We start from the raw sequence: 19412 nt of genomic DNA on the forward strand, positions 1-19412 counted from the left end.
TTTTTTATGTTATTCATGTGTTCCATAATCCTAATGCGGATGAAGAAAAAGGCAAACTACATTTGCCATCAAAGCAATAAGAAAACATTACAATTTTCTGTAATTCAAAAAATATCATTAGGAATCAGAGGAGGGAATTTGGAAAAATCCCTCCAACAGGCAGAATGCAGACGGATTTACTTGTTAAATTGCGTGAAACCAAATGGTCTTAATGACAATAATAATTTCTCTGTATATCTATGAAAATAATTCTACCAGTCTGATCAGTAATTTGAGAACTATTTAAAGTATAAAGACAATAATCTAATTCTAAGGGGTCGATTTATCATGCTGCGGCGGACAGGGGCGTACATATTCGCCCCTGTTCGCCGCAGCTCACCTCTGGCAGGCTGAATTCCGCTGCCAGAATTCAGCATTGCACAAGAACGCAATTTTGCGCTCTTGTGCAATGCCAATCTCTACCCGTGCACAGTCAATCATGCGCGGGCAGGAGCTGTCAATCTTCCCGGTTGGACGAAAATGGGGAGATTGAAATTCGCCACCTTAGGGGCTGTGCGAAAGGTTAGGGAAGCAGCGGTCTGATGACCGATGCTTGTTAAATACAGACTGCAGGTTCTCTTGTGAGAACCTGCAGTCATAGGGGGTCGAAAGACTTGTAAAGCATTTGATAAATCGACCCCTAAGTATAAAGAATTTTTCCTGCTTTCAGATTTGAAAATGTGTGAACCTTCTATCACTATGAAAAAACATTGTCAATCTATGCATATATTTGATAATTGCAGATTTTTTAGTAACAAATAGAGTAACATATATATATATATATATTATTTTTTTTATATATATCACTCGCTATTTCATTCCTAGGGGCTGATTTATCATTGTCTGTCCGACATGATACGTTGTAGCGGATCATGTCCGACAGACATCGTTGAATGCCGACAGCATACACTGTCGGCATTTAACATTGCACAAGCAGTTCTGCTTGTGCAATACCGCCCCCTGCAGATTCGCGGTCGCTAGCAGGGGGTGTCAATCAGCCCGATCTTATAGGATCAGGCTGATTGCAGACCGCACCCTCAGAGGCTGCTTCATAATTGCTGTTTCTGGCGAGCCTGAAGGCTCGTGCGAAAACGGACATCAGGGGCCATTCAACCCTTGATAAATCAGCCCCATAGTATCAGTTATTTTTAGCCAAGCACTCATCCTCTGCAGCACAACTATGCACTTATCATAAAATCCCTATTATTTTATCCCTGTGTTTGCATGCAATATTTTCACCCTTTTTTCTTCCCATAATCTAAACTTTTATTTCACACCACTTTTGTGATTTACAATAATTCAAATTATTCTCTAGTAAAAAAAATATTTTTGCTTTTTTGTCACAACATAGTAATTTAATTACACCCAGACACAATAATAACTGTAAGAAACTATTAGAACGATGTTCCACAGAAAGAAATGCTATGCCCAGACTAATATACAGGCAGGAACTTCTCTAAATAAGACAATAATAACTGTATCTACAAGTAAAACTAAGCCCTTATTTACCCTTTACAAGTTATCAGAACATAATTTATTAATCTATTTGTTTATAATGACATCGTTATACTGTTAAAAAATGTGTATTGTAAAACTTCAAAGATTGCAATTGGAAGAGAAAAATCATACAGCTAGATTACAAGTTTTGCATTATGAGTGAAAAAGTATCGTTAGGCTTCATAACGCTGCTTTTTCCCTAACGCCGCTATTACAAGTCTTGTCAGAATAGGTGTACCGTACACCTTTTTGGCCGTCACGCAACGTCAGTACCGCACTTTTAAAAAAGTCCTTTTTCAATGGGACTTCCATAGCGCCGGTATTACGAGTTTTGCGGTGAGGCCAAAAAGTGAGCGGTACACTCTAAAACCACAAGATCTGTACCGCCATCTAAAGTCAGTAGTTATGAGTTTTATGCTACAAAGCTATAACATAAAACTCATAACTAAACTGTCACAAAGTACACTAACACCATTAAACTACCTATTAACCCCTAAACCGAGGCCCTCCCACATTGCAAACACTAAAATAAAATTATTAACCCCTAATCTGCTGCTCTTCGCCGCCACTTAAAAAATGTATTAACCCCTATTCCGCCGCTCCCGACATCGTCGCCACTATAATAAACCTATTAACCCCTAAACCGCCGCGCTCCCGCATCACAAACACTTTCAATATTATTAACCCTAATCTGCCGTCCGCCCACACCGCCGATATAATAAACCTATTAACCACTAAACAACAAGCCCCCCACAACGAAATATACTAAATTAAACTAGTATTAACCCCTAAACCTCTGGCCTCCCACATTACTACATAAATATATTAACCCCTAAACCTAACCCTAACCCTAACGTAACCCTTAGCCTAAATCTAACCCTAACCCTAACACTCCCTAACTTAAATATAATTAAAATAAATCTAAATAAAACTTACAATTATTACCTAAATAATTCCTATTTAAAACTAAATACTTACCTACAAAATAAAACCTAAGCTAGCTACAAAATAACTAATAGTTATAATATTGTAGCTATCTTAGGTTTTATTTTTATTTTACAAGTAAGTTTGTATTTATTTGAACTAGGTAGACTAGTTAGTAAATAGTTATTAACTATTTACTAGCTACCTAGTTAAAATAAATACAAAGTTACCTGTAAAATAAAACCTAACCTGAGTTACACTAACACCTAACATTACAATAAAATTAAATAAATTAAATTAAAAATATACATTTATCTAAATTACAAAAAGAATGAAACACTACATTACACAAAATAAAAAACAAAATGATCAAAAATAAAAACGAATTACTCCCCAAAATAAAAAAAAACCTAGCCTACACTAAACTGCCAATAGCCCTTAAAAGGGCCTTTTGCAGGACATTGCCCCAAAGAAATCAGCTCTTTTACATAGCAATTAAAAATACAAACATCCCCCCAACAGTAAAACCCACCACCCACACAACCAAACCCCCCCAAATAAAATGCTATCTAAATAAACCTAAGATAACCATTGCCCTGAAAAGGGCTTTTCGATGGGCATTGCCCTTAAAAGGGAATTTAGCTCTTTTACCGTGCCCAAACCCTAAGTTAAAAATAAAACCCACCCAATAAACCCTTAAAAAAAACTAACACTAACCCCCGACGATCCACTTACAGTTTTCGAAAACCGGACATCCATCCTCATCCAAGCAGGCAGAAGTCCTCATCCAAGCCGGCAGAAGTCTTCATCCAAAACTCGTAATCTAGCTGAATGTGATTAAACATATGTCATATATCCGATTGGCCATCCATGATCATGTGATATCATGACATGATAAAAACTTGATTGACAGCCGTTCTAGCGAATAGTCATTTTCATTTTTAACCAATCATTACATGGAGGAGGGATTAGTGTGCTGTTAAAACAGCGTTCACATTCAAAGGCATGCCCCCTCTGAAGAAGTGTTGTGAAACACATGTCAGGGGTGCAATACTGAGAGTACTTATCTACCTTCTTTAAACCTACTTGAGTTTAGCCTTACTATTAAACCTATGCCCAGTCTGTTAGCCACAATTTTTTTGTTATTTAAGACAGCGGTAATTGTAAACAAGCTTTTTGAGTCTTAATTCAGGGTTGTTTCTATGCTCAATACTTCCTGATAGGAGTATATATAATTTTGCTAACAACATTTTGATAAAATATATACAGCAATTGAATGCTGATGGAATTCCCTTCAATATTTAGATGTGTGAATAAAAAACAGATAAGCTATTACTAATTTAATCTTACAGGCTATGTGTTTTTAATTTGTCTTTGAATGTTAATGCTAATGGGAAAGGATTGAATTTAATTATTTTAATTTATAATAATTAATTAAAGGTTATATTTTAAATAATTCTGCTTATATTGTGTATTTGTGTATGTAAACATGTCTATATGTGTGTATATATATGTATATACTGTACATGTATATTTACGTGATTATATGTGTAAATATGTATGTGCACACATACATACCTGTATGTACACATATAAACACATGAATACACATGTATGCATATATATATATATATATATGCCCAGTCAAATACCTTGAAACAGGCAATATCATTTTTAATGTGTTTTAATGAGTTTTGATTAGCATTACTTTAAAGTCTTATGTTCTTCACATACAGAAAAAAATATTAGTAAATATTTCTTTATATATCTATATATACAATATAAGTCCAAGAAGTAAATAAAGCACTCTCTGGTCTCCAGCCAACAGTGAATCAAAGAACTGTTTATTCAAGCGTGATGTTTCGGAGTAAACAAACCCCTTCCTCTGACAAACAAATAAGGTGCAAACAAAACTTAAATAAGGCCCTCCTCAATCAGTCTCCCAATGAAAATGTAGCGTGTGCAAAATATTCATGTGTTTACTAATTGGTCAAGTAATCAAAGTGTATAACTGCCAACTCTATAAATCGTGACTAATAATTATAAGAGTAGTGGCTCCAGACCACAGCCCCAGAGTCCCCAAGTCCAAAGAGTCAGGAAAAATAACAATACGAATAAGAAAAAGAAAACTAAAGCCTCAAATAGCAAAGAAATCCGTAAACAATCAGAGCAGCCAAGCTCCTATTCCCATTGGAGGGCTAGCACACGCCCTCAACTGACGTATCGGCCAAAGACGCAATCCGTGAAGCCAATCACTGAAGTCAGTAGCGATTAGCATTGCACACAAACCTCAAGCTAGCACATCGTCAGATCATCATAGAAGCAGCTCTACCTATCTATCAACACATATGGATGCTGACCACAAACAGCCGCGATCTCTCCCCTCAAAGCAGAAACGGATCAGCTGTACAACTCCTAGTGAGCCTCCCCCAAGCGTCACTGGTCGTTAAGGAAACAAAGTGACGTCACTCGCCCTAGCCAATCATCACTGCAATGCGGCTGTAGGGGGCGTGGAGTTATATATGTAACCGGCATAAAGATAAATGATAACATATAACATAAATGGTCCACAAGCAGAGCAAACAGAGCGTCGCGAAAAGAGGACCAAATTCACCATAGTCTAATAATGTAAATAAATACATACACACCTGTGGTGGACTACAATAAATCAAAGCTAAAAATAAATTAAAAATAAAAAGACTAAATACAAAAAATAGTACAACTGAGAGAAAGACAGCATAGGCAGAGTATCCATGTGTCAACAAAGTAATCACAAAATGATTGTTATGTGCCCAGTGCCTAACTGGGGGGGGGGGGGGTTGTGTTACATAAGTGAATGACAAAAAATATAAGTAAAGATAGAATATACAACAATAAGAATAGACTATACAATAAGAATAGACTATGCAAAAACTAACAGGAGAGAACCCATCTCTCAAATCCAAAAATGAGGAAAAGAGAGATATGTCTACAATTAACACCTGTCAATGTCAGACTATATGTCCTAAACCAAAAGTACATATAATTGGCTAACTCTTTGGTATGGAGCCCGGGAGAATGAGGTCATGGAGTCACCACACAAGTGATCAGTGAACATAAAACATATAAAACTAACACATATACGGAATAAAGATTATTAAAATATATATAAGGATATATATAAATATAGAATTGAACAGACCAATATATGACAGAATATCTACGCAGACCCCTATCGGGTCCTGTGGTCAGCAGACAAATATATACATAAATCTGGACTCCGATAAATAGGATGAGGAATCTCATCTACAGGGGGAGAGCTCTCAAAAATAAAAATTTAAATAAAAAAATAGCCAAAAAGACAAAGAAAAAAAGGAAAAATGGAAAAGGAAAAAACTTAAAATATTGAAAAATATTGAAAAAATATTGAAAAAATAGAACATGGACTCCCATCAGTTCCGATATAGGTACAGTCCAATCAAAGGTAGCATTGCCACCCCGCATTGACATTTAGTCCTTTAGGTGACAAAGTACCCAACTCAAAGATCCAGTGTGTTTCCTTCTGAAGTAGAATCTTCTCTCTTTTGCCCCCTCTTCGGAGGAGGGGAACATGATCTATGATCCGGAAACGTAGATCATTCACCGAATGATGAGCTTCAAGGAAGTTGTGTGCCACCAGTTGGTCGGCTTTACCAGCTTGTAGTGCCTGACGTATGGACGAACTATGATTTGCCATCCTTGTACGAGCATCATCACAAGTCTTTCCTGTATAGAATTTGCCACATGGGCAATGAAGTAGATAGATGATGTATGTGGTAGTGCACATCAGGAATGTGTTAATCTGGTACTTCTTTTTCTTGTCTGGATGTTGGAATGAAGAGCCAGTCCCCATGCTGTTACATGTAGCAGAAACATCCTTCTTTTTGAGCAGCCATGATCAAGGCATCTCCTCAATGGGCATGTCTGTATGTACAAGTAGATCCCTAAGGTTACGTCCTCTTTTGTATGCCCTCCTGGGTGTTCCCCACTGGGTAAATGGCACGTTGGGGTCAGACTGGATAAGTTTTTCATTCATCATGAATAGTTTTATCAATACTATTAATTATCCGGCGTGTAGGTTATAACAAAAGTTAGACGTTGTTGGTCATTTAAACTTGAAGGAACACTTGCTGTAAGAGAGAATTGTTTACTCTTATTTAGTTGTATCGATTTGTATCCTCTCTGTCTGAACCTTTCGGTCATTTAGGCAAGTTGTTGTGTGCATTTATTTTGATCAGTATTGTTTCTGAGGACCCTCTGATTTTGGGCTTTGGGGATATTTCGTATTAAGAATGGAGGATGATGGCTATCTGCATGGAAGATGGAGTTTCTATCCGTGATTTTCCTGTACAGTGTTGTACCCAATCTGGTGCCATCCTTGAATACTCTTACATCCAAGAAGTCAATGGTGTCAAGATTGGCTTGATGCTGAAATATGATGGTGCTGTCAAGATTGTTGAGATCATCAATCCAATTGGTAAGTGATTGTTCATCCCCCTCCCATACCAGGAAGAGGTCATCAATATATTGGCAATACAGCTTGATCTGTTTATTGATGAATACTTGCATCATGTTGGTCTCATAGTGCTCCATAAACAGATTCGCTAAAGATGGGGCCACATTGGACCCCATCGCTGTTCCGACGATTTGTAAATAGTAAGTTTTTTTAAACAGGAAGTAATTTTTGGACAAGCAATCAGTGAGCAGTTCAATCAGAACATCTTCAGGGGCCCTATGTACGGGATGCGTCTAAGACATCTTCTGACTGTTGAAATCCTCAGTTATTCAGGAATGACGGTATATAAGCTAGACACATCTAGCGTCACCAAAAGATCTGTAGTGGTGATGTTGTTGAATTGTGTGATAAGTCCGATGAAGGCCGATGAGTCCTGAAGGTTCATTTGACCTTGGGTTGGAGGTGGAAATCAACAAACTGTGAAAGTGGCTATAGAAGGGACCCTCTTGCTGACACAATGAGGCCCATTTATCAAAGGTCTTGAGAACCTGATCCGACAGTGCGGATCAGGTCCGCAAGACCTCGCTGAATGCGGAGAGCAATATGCTCTCCGTATTCAGCATTGCACCAGCAGCTCACAAGAGCTGCTGGTGCAATGCCGCCCCCTGCAGACTCGCCAGCAGGGGGGTGTCAATCAACCCGATCGTACTCGATCGGGTTGAATTGCGGTGATGTCTGTCCGCCAGAAACACGGCCCTTCAAGCTCCATTCGGAGCTTGATAAATGGGCCTCTATAGGTCTACCTGGTGGCCTGCGGGCATCTTTGTGCACTTTCGGAGGTGTATACAGCACTGGGGTGATGGGATGATCTTGTCGGAGGAATTTCAGTTCTTCCTCAGTGATAGATTGTGTGTGGCACCAAATGTCAAGTTTGTGATCAACCTTTTGTTTGAATTTCAAAGTCGGATCACTGGGTAAAATAGGGTAGGTTTTCTCATCCTTCAATTGGCGTAATGCCTCCTGTTTGTAATCACAGAGATCCATGATGACAATGGAGCCACCTTTATTCGCGGGTCTGATCACAATTGTTTTGTCCTTGCTTAAGGAGTCAATAGCAGATCTTTTTTCTTTGGACAGATTTTTTTACTAACTTTTTACTTTCAACTTGCAATACCAACGCTAATTTGGCTGCACTAAATTCTTATTTTTGTGCAGTTAGCATGCAAGCGGAAAAATTAAGTGTGCCACTTGTAATCTGGCCCAAATTCTTTAAGCCACAGAGAACATTTTGATACCAAACAACATGTATTTTCCATACTTAAAGGAATAGGAAAGTCAAAATTAAATGTGCATTATTCAGATAGAGCATGTCATTTTAAGACACTTTGAAATTCACTTCTGTTTTCAAGTGTGCTTTGTTCTCTTGGTATCCCTTGTTGATAATGAATACACACATATCCTACATTAGTGGGAGCTAGCTGTTGATTGGTGCCTGCACACATTTGTCTCTTGTGATTGGCTAACGAAACACGGCCCTTCAAGCTCCATTCGGAGCTTGATACATGGGCCTCTATAGGTCTACCTGGTGACCTGCGGGCATCTTTGTGCACTTTGTGCACAAAGTGTGTACAGCACTGGCGTGATGGGATGATCTTGTCGGAGGTATTTCAGTTCTTCCTCAGTGATAGATTGTGTGTGGCACCAAATGTCAAGTTTGTGATCAATCTCTGGTTTGAATTTTAAAGTCGGATCACTGGGTAAAATAGGGTAGGTTTTCTCATCCTTCAATTGGCGTAATGCCTCCTGTTTGTAATCACAGAGATCCATGATGACAATGGAGCCATCTTTATTTGCGGGTCTGATCACAATTGTTTTGTCCTTGCTTAAGGAGTCAATAGCAGATCTTTCTTCTTTGGACAGATTGTTATGTCAAGGAGTCCTTTTCTTATCAAAGATCTGCTGGGTAAGAATATTGGTGAATGTGGAAATAGAAGGATTTTTCGTCTCGGGGTCAAAGGCACTTTTTACTCGGAAGGGGGGTTGTTCAGAAAAATTTTGCTTAAAAAGTTCTTTCAATCTCAGGTTCCTTCCAAACCTTTGTATATCAATATAGGTATTGAATGCATTCATGTGGGTGGATGGAACAAAAGAAAGTCCTTTTTTGAGGAGTGATATCTCTGATTCTGAGAGTGCCCTTGAACTGATGTTGAAGACAATGTCTTCTATCTCCTTTGTAGCAGGGGGGGGGGGGCGCCGGCAGTGCCCTCCCCTTTGCATGTGCGGCCTCAGCCTATGCCTAAAAAAGGCAGTGCTGGATGTGCTGCAGTAGGGGGTAATGTTGTTGTGTTCCCTGATTGTGTATTTCATTATTGTCTGCCTCGGTTACCCCTTGAGCGGGTGGTAATACCCCGGAATTCAGAGTTGGATACATCGGTGGCCATGCCTGCTTCAGGGTCAGAGCTCTCTCCCGAACTGGAATCCACTGTACTGAGAACTTTTTTAGTGTATCTTCTGTCCCTTCTAGGCCTAAAGCTTCTCCTCTCATCAGGCGTCAGCATCCACCTATATACACTCTTTGCAGTGTAGTCTTGTGAGACTGTTTGTAGTTTTCAATTTTTGAACACTATGAGCTCCTGTTTATATGATCTAATTTGGGTTGTCAGCTTTTCAAGCCATTGGTTGGATGTGTCTGCTTGTAGTGGGCCAAGGTGTTCAGCCTCAAACTATTGTATTTCTATTCTCACACCCTTGAGTAGGCCGACCAACCTCCCGAATCACTAACAACATGAGTTTAAAGGAGCATTTGTTCAATATTCTACACCAATTCAAACAGAACTTAGAATTAGATCTCCCAATAGTAGGTATATTTCGGATGCAGAAACCTCTGGGGATCATTGTGACAATTTTCACTGTCTGAGGAAGGGGGTGAAACTCCGAAATGTCACACTGAATAAAGGTGGCTTTGTTTTTTAAAATCCTGGCGAGTGCATCCCTCTATGGACATAATTTAATAATTCTTGGAAGCTCCCTGGGTTGATGGATTAGAATCATGAGTACTGGCCCTTACTGAATTGCTTATCTATATATATATATATATACATCTGTATATATTCATTTAGATATTTAGGTATAGATATCAATTTTACAAAAAAATAATCAATCTATTAAAAAATAAAAAGAACAATTTCTTCTATTTGAAAAACATAGCAATTTGAAGTATTCCTAACACACTTTCAGCTTTAGCACAGTTGCTCTAGCACAGTTTCGTGTTAGAGTGCGAGCGATAACTAATTTTTTTTAATGCTCCCCATAGAAGTCAATATTTAGAAGAAGTTAGAGTGGTCATGATATTCAAAGTCCTGAAGTTAGCATGCCTGATTTTTTTACTAACTTTTTACTTTCAACTTGCAATATCAATGCTAATTTGGCTGCACTAAATTCTTATTTGTGTGCAGTTAGCGTGCAAGCGGAAAAATTAAGTGTGCCACTTGTAATCTGGCCCAAATTCTTTAAGCCACAGAGAACATTTTGATACCAAACAACATGTATTTTCCATACTTAAAGGAATAGGAAAGTCATAATTAAATGTGCTTTATTCAGATAGAGCATGTCATATAAAGACACTTTGAAATTCACTTGTGTTTTCAAGTGTGCTTTGTTCTCTTGGTATCCCTTATTGATAATCAATACACACATATCCTACATTAGTGGGAGCTAGCTCTTGATTGGTGCCTGCACACATTTGTCTCTTGTGATTGGCTAACTAGATGGGGTCAGCTAGCTGCCAGTAGTGCAATGCTGTTCCTTCAGCAAAGGATAACAAAATAATGAAGAACATTTGATAATAGAAGTAAATTGGAAAGTTGTTTAAAATTGTATGTTCTATCCAAATAATGAAATAATATTTTGGGGTCTCCTGTCCCTTTAACTGTTCCAAGGCATTATTATTAATAAAATATTTCTTCATAAGGCTACTCCAATCTTTGTATGGGTGAAAGACTGTTGTTAATAAACCATGTCAAGTTTTATAGCTCTTAAAGACTGATATCAGGCTTTGGAAATACCTTGAATGCCATAAAAATATTTGTGTCTAATTTCCAAGAGAATTTCTAAGTTAATGTTACAAGAAAATACATTTTGGGGGGCGTGTCCTGCTGGCAGCCATGGCAGACTGAAATTCCAGTGGCTCTGAGAATGTATAAACTAATCTGAAAATTATCATCAGAATCCCCTGGCATCCACACTCATAAGTTATCTATTTGTTTTTTTGAGGGGAACCTGAGCATGGATATACAATTTTTTTTTCTATAGACCATTTTGAAGGAGCCAGCTTGGACGGACAACTATTTGCCATTGGCCTATTATGTAAATTTCATTTATCATCCCCCCCCCCCCCCCGGTCTACCGGGTACAGAATTATCAAGGAGACTGCTTAAACGTCATTTTATTAAGAGCAATACAAAAATCTTATTCTCATTTCAACTCGGCATGAGCTTCCAGGATGAGTGTCAAGAGGCGGCCGCCTTAAGTACTGTGATGGCCTTGGACGGATGGGAGGCTCGTGTACGGCAGATGCTGGATGACCATTTTAACAGCATATCAAAACAGTTCCTCCATTTGTTTGAAAGCTGGCCGCCTGAACGTAACGCTGATGAACCAGCTACTTACCTAGTCCGGAGTAGTGGCCAAGAGACCGCAGAAGTCGGCTTGCGCCGCAATCTCGGGGGAAGCAGAGATGTGCACTCGGAATACATAACTCTAGATGGCCCCTTAACTATGGGAGTTACACATAAATGGCGACTGGCGGCTTCCATCGACACCACTGCTGCAACACTGCATACGGAGATACCGGCTGTGACAGAGAAGTGCTGCATGAAGATTTCTGCCTTTTCAAGCTCTGAGCCTCTGTGTGGCCTGCTAACCCTGAGAGAACCTCTATAGGCCCAAAGTCCCGGTACATAGCGCCCGCAGGGCCGGCGCATGGGGATGCATGGAGACTATGGGACTCAGTCAGGGTGTTGGCTCTGGTCTCATCTTGTCTGTGTTACAGACGAAATCTTAAAGTCACCATCTGTTTTTTGAGATCTGGTGTGGGATGACTGAGAACTTTTGACTATGCCTAAGGGGGTGAGTGGGGTGCATCCAAAAGCCCCTTATTACACCTGCATACTTACTACCCCACTGTTTTTTGAGTTTAGGAACTAGATATTAACTTTGGATTGTTAGCATATATAACCTGTTTTTGAGCAATTTAGTTTTTTATTTTTGTCTGTGTTTCCATTTGCAATTTTGCTTAGTTACTCATATCCACAAGTTTTTTACTGTTGGACTTCCTCAGCATCAAACAATATCATCAACTGGGACGTTATTTGTGTAGAGTCCTGTCCTGTTTTTCAGGGAAAGTTATGTGAAATTGATTTGGGATGGGTGCCTTACTAATATTGCTAACTACTACTTGTTTTAACCCTTGTTGTACTGGTCCTGTGTTTGCTATGCTGCCTATTTGCCCGCATTTAAGAGACTTATGTTTATCTGACTTCCACACTACTTGATGATAATGCAGCCTGGAATGTTTAAAGGTTTATTTTATTATTAGAGAACACCTAGAGAAATAGAAAGTGCTACCCTTTCAGTTATATGTATATACAAAGCTAATGTTTTCTAGACCTCACCGCACTGTTTGCGGCCGAGACAGTGTGGTGCGTCAGCCCTTGACTCTCTGACCCTAACTTACACATAGGGGATCGATGAGTTTATTGAATGAGCTACGTTTCATGGGGGGAGTATGCGCTTTCTCAAATGTGACTCTCAGGGTATAGTAACCTTTTAGAATAAGCCTATATAATCACTGTATTTACATGTCTACAGTTACCCTTTATATGCATGTGTGTATGGCATGGGGTCATGTAACTTTATCAGTCTTACTCCTATTGAGGGACTTTGTCTTCCACTTTGTTCATATGGCTTCCTATATGCTAGCTCATATGGGCGTAAAGGCGCAAGTTATACATTCCACCCCAGCGCATTCCTTAGCGGTTCTTTTTTTTTACTCTTTAAATGTTTAACTAAGTACTCCTCCATCTATTAGGACTACATGGATTGCATTAGCAGACTAGGAAAAGGGTATATCACCCACACTGGTCAAATATACTCCCTCCCAAGGCAATATGCACTTTAAGCCCCGCTAGTATCCTTTATCAAACGTGTAAATAGCCCGCTAAGATAATCTACCAACTTGTTCGTGCTGAGTTATTAGACTCCTTAGCGAGCAGTTGAGATATTGTATAAATAACACTGATATGCTCTAACTATACCGATTATTTAGGTCCAAAAGTGGCCTTTCAGTTTTAGCAGTTTCCATCCTCCTGCTTCTACTAGACATTTGGGGTCCAAAAGTGACCTTCTACTCTTATGGAGGATTATATAACATTTAAAAATGAGGTTCTATATTAGTCAGTTCATTTTTGTTCTAATGCTTTATGTCTATCATTTTTCTTTTCTTTCCTGAATGTTACTGCCCTAGTACTGTCACTAATTCTAGCTTAGACAATTTTACAAAGTGCTAGGATAGTGAGCCATCCCTTTGATGTACGGTAGCTACTGGCAGACTATATCCTTAGGGTATTTATGGTAAAAATATGTTTCAGTAATATATTGAAAGCATTCTGTATGTCTGACATTGATGTTGTTGTATGCTGGCATTTTTACTTTGTTATATTTTCTTATCTTATAACCTCAATAAAAAAGAATAAAAAAATTAAAAAAAAGAAAATACATTTTTGCTATGCTGGACAGTACTGGTTACGTAAAATTAACAAAACATTTATGGGTCCATTTTTCACTTATCGAATTCAACAGCTAAAAGAACTTGATAAACCCCAGACAACACTTTTCCACTTATTGCCAGTAAAAAAATGGAATGTAATATTGTTTTCCTGCATGGGCAGAACACATTGAAATTATTCTCCTATTTCAAATAACTATCAGGTTTGCTCAAAAAGCTGTACAAATCAATCACATCAATAGAACCGTGTCCATAAAATAACTTCATATGCCCAATCCACAATGACAATCCTCTGCCATGTAATGCATTGTACATCAAATCATTGGTAAGAAATATAGCAGCTTATCATACAATGATGGCTTCTTCCAAGGTGAGGTGTAAAACTGTACAGCTGGTAAAGCTCTGGCCTATCCAATCCCCCGACTCACATTTACCAATTCCCTTGTGCAGCTGGTAAAACCCAAACAAACTCTGGCCGTTGTTATCCTCCAGCTCATGCTTACTGAATCACAGTAATCCTGCCATGCGATATTCCTACACCTTGGCAATTCATGTATAGCCACATCTCCAAAGACACCTCCCAAGACAAGTTATAACACATTCTTGTGTCCTCTCGTCTTCCACAAGGGAATAAACTGATCCATTCTGTGATGTACACACAGCAGTTATTCAAGGTGCTTGACTAACCAGGAACCATACACCTGAAAAGAAAACTTGTCAGTACTCTCAAAAATAAAAAAGTAAAAGGGGCCGATTTACTAAGCTGCGGATGCAGCTGTTTCTGCGCGAGCCTGAAGGCTCACCGGAAACAAAAATTAAGAAGCAGCGGTTGAAAGACCACTGCTCCTTAACTCATCCACCACCATTGAGGTGGCGGACAGCAATCATATCCGATCGGGATGATTTACACCCCCTGCTAGCAGCCGATTGGCAGCGAATGTGCAGGGGGCGGCATTGCACAAGCATTTCACCAGAAATGCTTTTGCAATGTTAATGCCAACAGCGTATGCTGTCGGCATTTAGCGATGTCGGGCGGATATGATCCACTACAGCGGATCATGTCCGTCCGACATATAATAAATCTACCCCCAAATCTTTATTTCACTTGTTAAAAATACATAGCAAACTGGCCTTAACGCATCTAACGTGTTTTGGTTAGTGCCTTATTCATAGATGCTTGATTTATTTACAACATCATCAGACTTTTAAAATCATGACCATATTGCTATTGGATATTGACAAATCACGTGACCTGCCTGAACATACATTCTTAAGGTAGAACAACAAATCTCTAACTTAAATAAAAATTGCACCTTTTACACATTCTTATATATACACATCCTATCAATTAATTTTATATTGTTTCACATTGAAGTATTAATCATCATTTTCCACAGAATATTCAATTTTGAATATTCCTTCAATATGTGCAAGTGAAAATGTTACTGTATTAAATGAACAACGTTTACTCATGTAAACACAGTGCACTGCTCAATCAAATTACGGAGTTAAAAATTACTAAAATTGTCCTATTTCAATTATGATTATATATAATTTCATATATTAATGTAATATTAATGTAATATAATGGGTTATCACCAATTTATAGATCTATGTAACAAAAAACTTTTATTATTACTTGATACCAAATCATATCACTTATGCTAGACTTCAAATAATTTTTTCTCTGAATCACTTTACATACAAAATACATAGAACTTATCTATCCCCAAAAGTTTTTAAGGTCAAACTCTGAGTTAAATCCCTTTGGAACTCAAGTATCCAAAGTAAAAATCCAAAATACTTCTCGTTTTAAGGAGCAACTTCAGTTTATCTCCGCCCCTATTGGAGAGGGTATTTTTTTCACTTGCTCACCATTTTAAAGATACTGTGTTACAAGAATGAAATTCTATAAAATGTTTTGTCTATGTCAGAAAGGTGCTCCCTGACCTCACTGGTCGTAAAACCTACATATTGGAGCCGACACAGGGAGCAACAAATGACATAAATGATATAGGTAGCCCTCCAATTCAAATAAGACCTGATGTCATATGATTTTCCAGTTCCAAATTACTCAAAATCAGTTCCCTGTTCAACATGTCCACATGCTTTTTAAGAACGATACCAGTTTACTTTCAACTAATACCTGTGCAAGCCGACGAGCGCAAAAAGTTTACTTTTAGCCAGTTAATGCCTGAGCGGGAACGTAAAATTGCATGCCGCTCATAATCTGGCCCATAGTGAGGTCCCTCTCAATCCTCTTCTGAAACGTTTCAATTACACTACCACGTGTTTGGATGGGGTAAAATGAAGACTTAGATTAGAAACCCACATGACTATTTATCTGTGTGTCAGGTAATTTTTGTACAGCACAGGTATCTTGAAAGCTAAAACAACGCAGTTGCTCTGACTGAGTCTCAAAATCTGAATCTGACATAATAGTCTCATTTGATATATGCACAGTATTAAAATGTTTCTTTAAGGTGATCTGCCTAATAAATTTATTTATGTCAATTAAAGTTTGGAAAATGTTAAAGGGGGCTGTGGGAACAAATCTAAACCTAGACTCAGTAGTTTTTCTTCTATTGGACTGAGCATATAATTTGATAAATTAATAACACTTAATTGTATTTGTTCTTCCTGTTCTCTGGTCTCAGGGGATATCTGGACTAGCCTACTGCCTGCCCCCCCCCCCCCCTCCTGGTCTTCCTCTGGGAACCTGAAAAACCTTTTTTATTGCTAATTGATCAGAATCACTCATACCTAAAGTACTAGTGTTGGAATAGAAGGTTGATTAATTATGAAACATATTTGCATAGTCTACCACAACGGGCCACATTTACTAAATTACTCTCCTTGTTTTGACCGTTAGGCTTATTATCATGATTAGAGACCTTTTTGAGTATTGATCTGTTGGCATGCGTGGGCGTTTGTTGTGATGTATTTTCCACAGGGATATATTCATAACCTGAATCAGAATCTGTAAACGCCATGATCACGTCTGCCTACAGATCTATTACCTCTCGATCTACCTCTGCTTCTAGATCTACTCCTAAATCTCCTTTGCCAGATCTAAACTGTGCCTGCTAGGTATTCAGATTGGTCTCTTAATTATTTAGTCAGATCCTTCTTCTTTAGAATTTTGTAAGCTAAATAGTCAGAGTCTGTCTGACAAATATCCAAGTCTGCTTGAAGAGCCCACATCTTTTCACGCACCACAAAAAATTGTTTGTCCTTACATTCTCTTAACAGGAACATTAGATTGCAATAGCATTCTGATAGGGCTTCATTCCATTGATTAATAAACTCCAGATCCTCGATATCAAAACTGAGGAATTTCTTTATATGAAGTTCTCTTGGTACTATCCCTAATCTAATGTACTACTCCAAAGTCCATGTATCCCACTTTAATCTAATTTTCCTGACCATAAGATATTCCATGGTCTGGAATTTATTGCCCAAAGAATTACTACATGTCTGATCAGAAAATATATTTTCAACGTCCTATGTAAGCTTGTCCATCTCTGTGATGGACATAAGAGAATAGTAGCTCTGTTGTTGCGTTAATTCCATAACTAGAGACATTTTGAGAGCCAAATCAGATGTAGATGGATTGTCTCAGGAGGATTTAGTGAAAGTCAAACAAAATATGCACTAAGGTAAATTTAATGGTGTTACTTGTTTTACACAATTCTTCACAGATTTGCCAAATAGTTAGAAAACATTTTCCTATTTTGGCCATGGATAAAGATTTGCAAGAGGTTACTAATATGGGATGTTGTTTTTCGTATAAAAGAGAAATGACGTTGGCTAATATTTTAGCACCAAGTGAATTAAGAAGGATTTCCAATAAACAAAATTCATGGTTAACATTTAAAGGCATGTATAGGTGTAGCTATTCCTCTTGCAAAGCCTGTGACCATGTTAAACAGGGAACTCATTTTGAGTCATTTGTAACTGGAAAATCATATTACATCAGGTCTTGTTTGAGTGGAGCTGGTGATGGATGGGAACTCTAAAAAAATTGAAACTCAGTTGTTTCGTAAACCAATAGCTGGAAATTCAATCCTACATTCTTCCAGCTCCCACCCACAGCATGTATTTCAGGGCATAGCGAAGGGACAGTTCCTGAGAAATAGAAGAATTTGCTCTAATGAACAGGTATTCAACTCTGAATGTAAAAATCTAGGTGCTAGACTCCGTAAACGGGGCTATTGTAAGAAAGTTATCAAACAGGCCCATGAATACGCAGCACAATGTGATAGAAGCAGTCTGCTCTCAGTAGTTGGTAAATCCAGTGATAGAAAGATCCAATTTGATAATAAACCTAACTTTATTACAAGGTATTCTAACCAATATTATCAAATTTGCAATATAGTCAAAAAATATTTACCTATGTTGTATGGAGATGACGTTCTTAAAGATGTGGTTAAAGGAGGATGCAGGTTTACATATAGAAAGAGTCTTACACTTGGTAATTTGATTTCACCTAGCCAGTTACGTAAACCTGTTAGTCAGAGTTCCTGGTTAAGACATAATGGAACTTATAGATGTGGAAAGAATTGTAAAGCCTGTGAACATGTCAAGATAGGTAGTTCTTTTAGCTCCTATGTCACGAACCAGGTGTTCGATACTAGGGGATGCATCAATTGCTCTTCTTCGTTCATAGTGTATCTCATTGGTTGCACGGAACATAAATTTCAGTACGTGGGTATGACTACCCGTGACATTCGTACTCGTATCCGTGAACATTTGGGATACATTAGGAATGAAAATCACTGCTCTGATCTTGCGAGTCATTTTATTGATATTCATCATGGAAATGTGTGCAGTTTTACATGGAATGCCATAGAAATCATAAAGAATAATCCTAGAGGTGGTGATAAATGGTCCACCTTGGCACGCCAGGAGGTCTATTGGATCCATAAACTGTGCACACTAAAACCTGATGGTTTCAATTCAGAGAATGATCTTATTAATTTTTGGGAGAATTAATATATATGTATTTCATCTAATTAATTTTTAAGATATATTTGGTAAATACTCTGAATGAATTATTTGTATATTTAGCTACTTATGTTTATATATTTATGTATATTAAGCTATAGTGATTATTTACATTTTTTCATTTATTTTTTCAGAGGGTTTATTATAATTTGAAACATATCAACTTTAATATATATATATATCTTTTATTAATATGATTATTTATTTATTATTAATTATTTTGAATTTTCATTATAAGATGTTCTCCCTGATTCTGATCTATATACATTCCCCCTTCTTTTGTTGTATATATATGTGCACATATTTATGTAGAATTAGCTATTTTTTCTTTATCTATTTTTCTTTCTTTATTTTTCATTATTATCAATAAGGCCATTGATTATAGGTGTCAAAACGCCTATTATATATATATCTTTTGTGTGATGATCCCTTTAAATGGTGTTTAGGAGGTGTGTGATTTTTTAACCAATGGGTAATCTGTGTAGGATATATAAACTTGTATCACCTGTGAGCATGTATGGTCTATGATTACGGCTGAACCCTGCCGAAACGCGTAAGATCTGCTCTTTCCTTCTTCACGCTAATTTTTTGATGCCCATATGTTTTAATTTTCTAATAAAGAATTGACTTTTTATTTAATATTTTTGTTCTTTGGATCGCCTTTTTTTCTGTCTTGTTTGAGTTGTA

Source organism: Bombina bombina, chromosome 2 (genome assembly GCF_027579735.1).
Source record: "Bombina bombina isolate aBomBom1 chromosome 2, aBomBom1.pri, whole genome shotgun sequence".
NCBI classification, from domain to species: domain Eukaryota; kingdom Metazoa; phylum Chordata; class Amphibia; order Anura; family Bombinatoridae; genus Bombina; species Bombina bombina.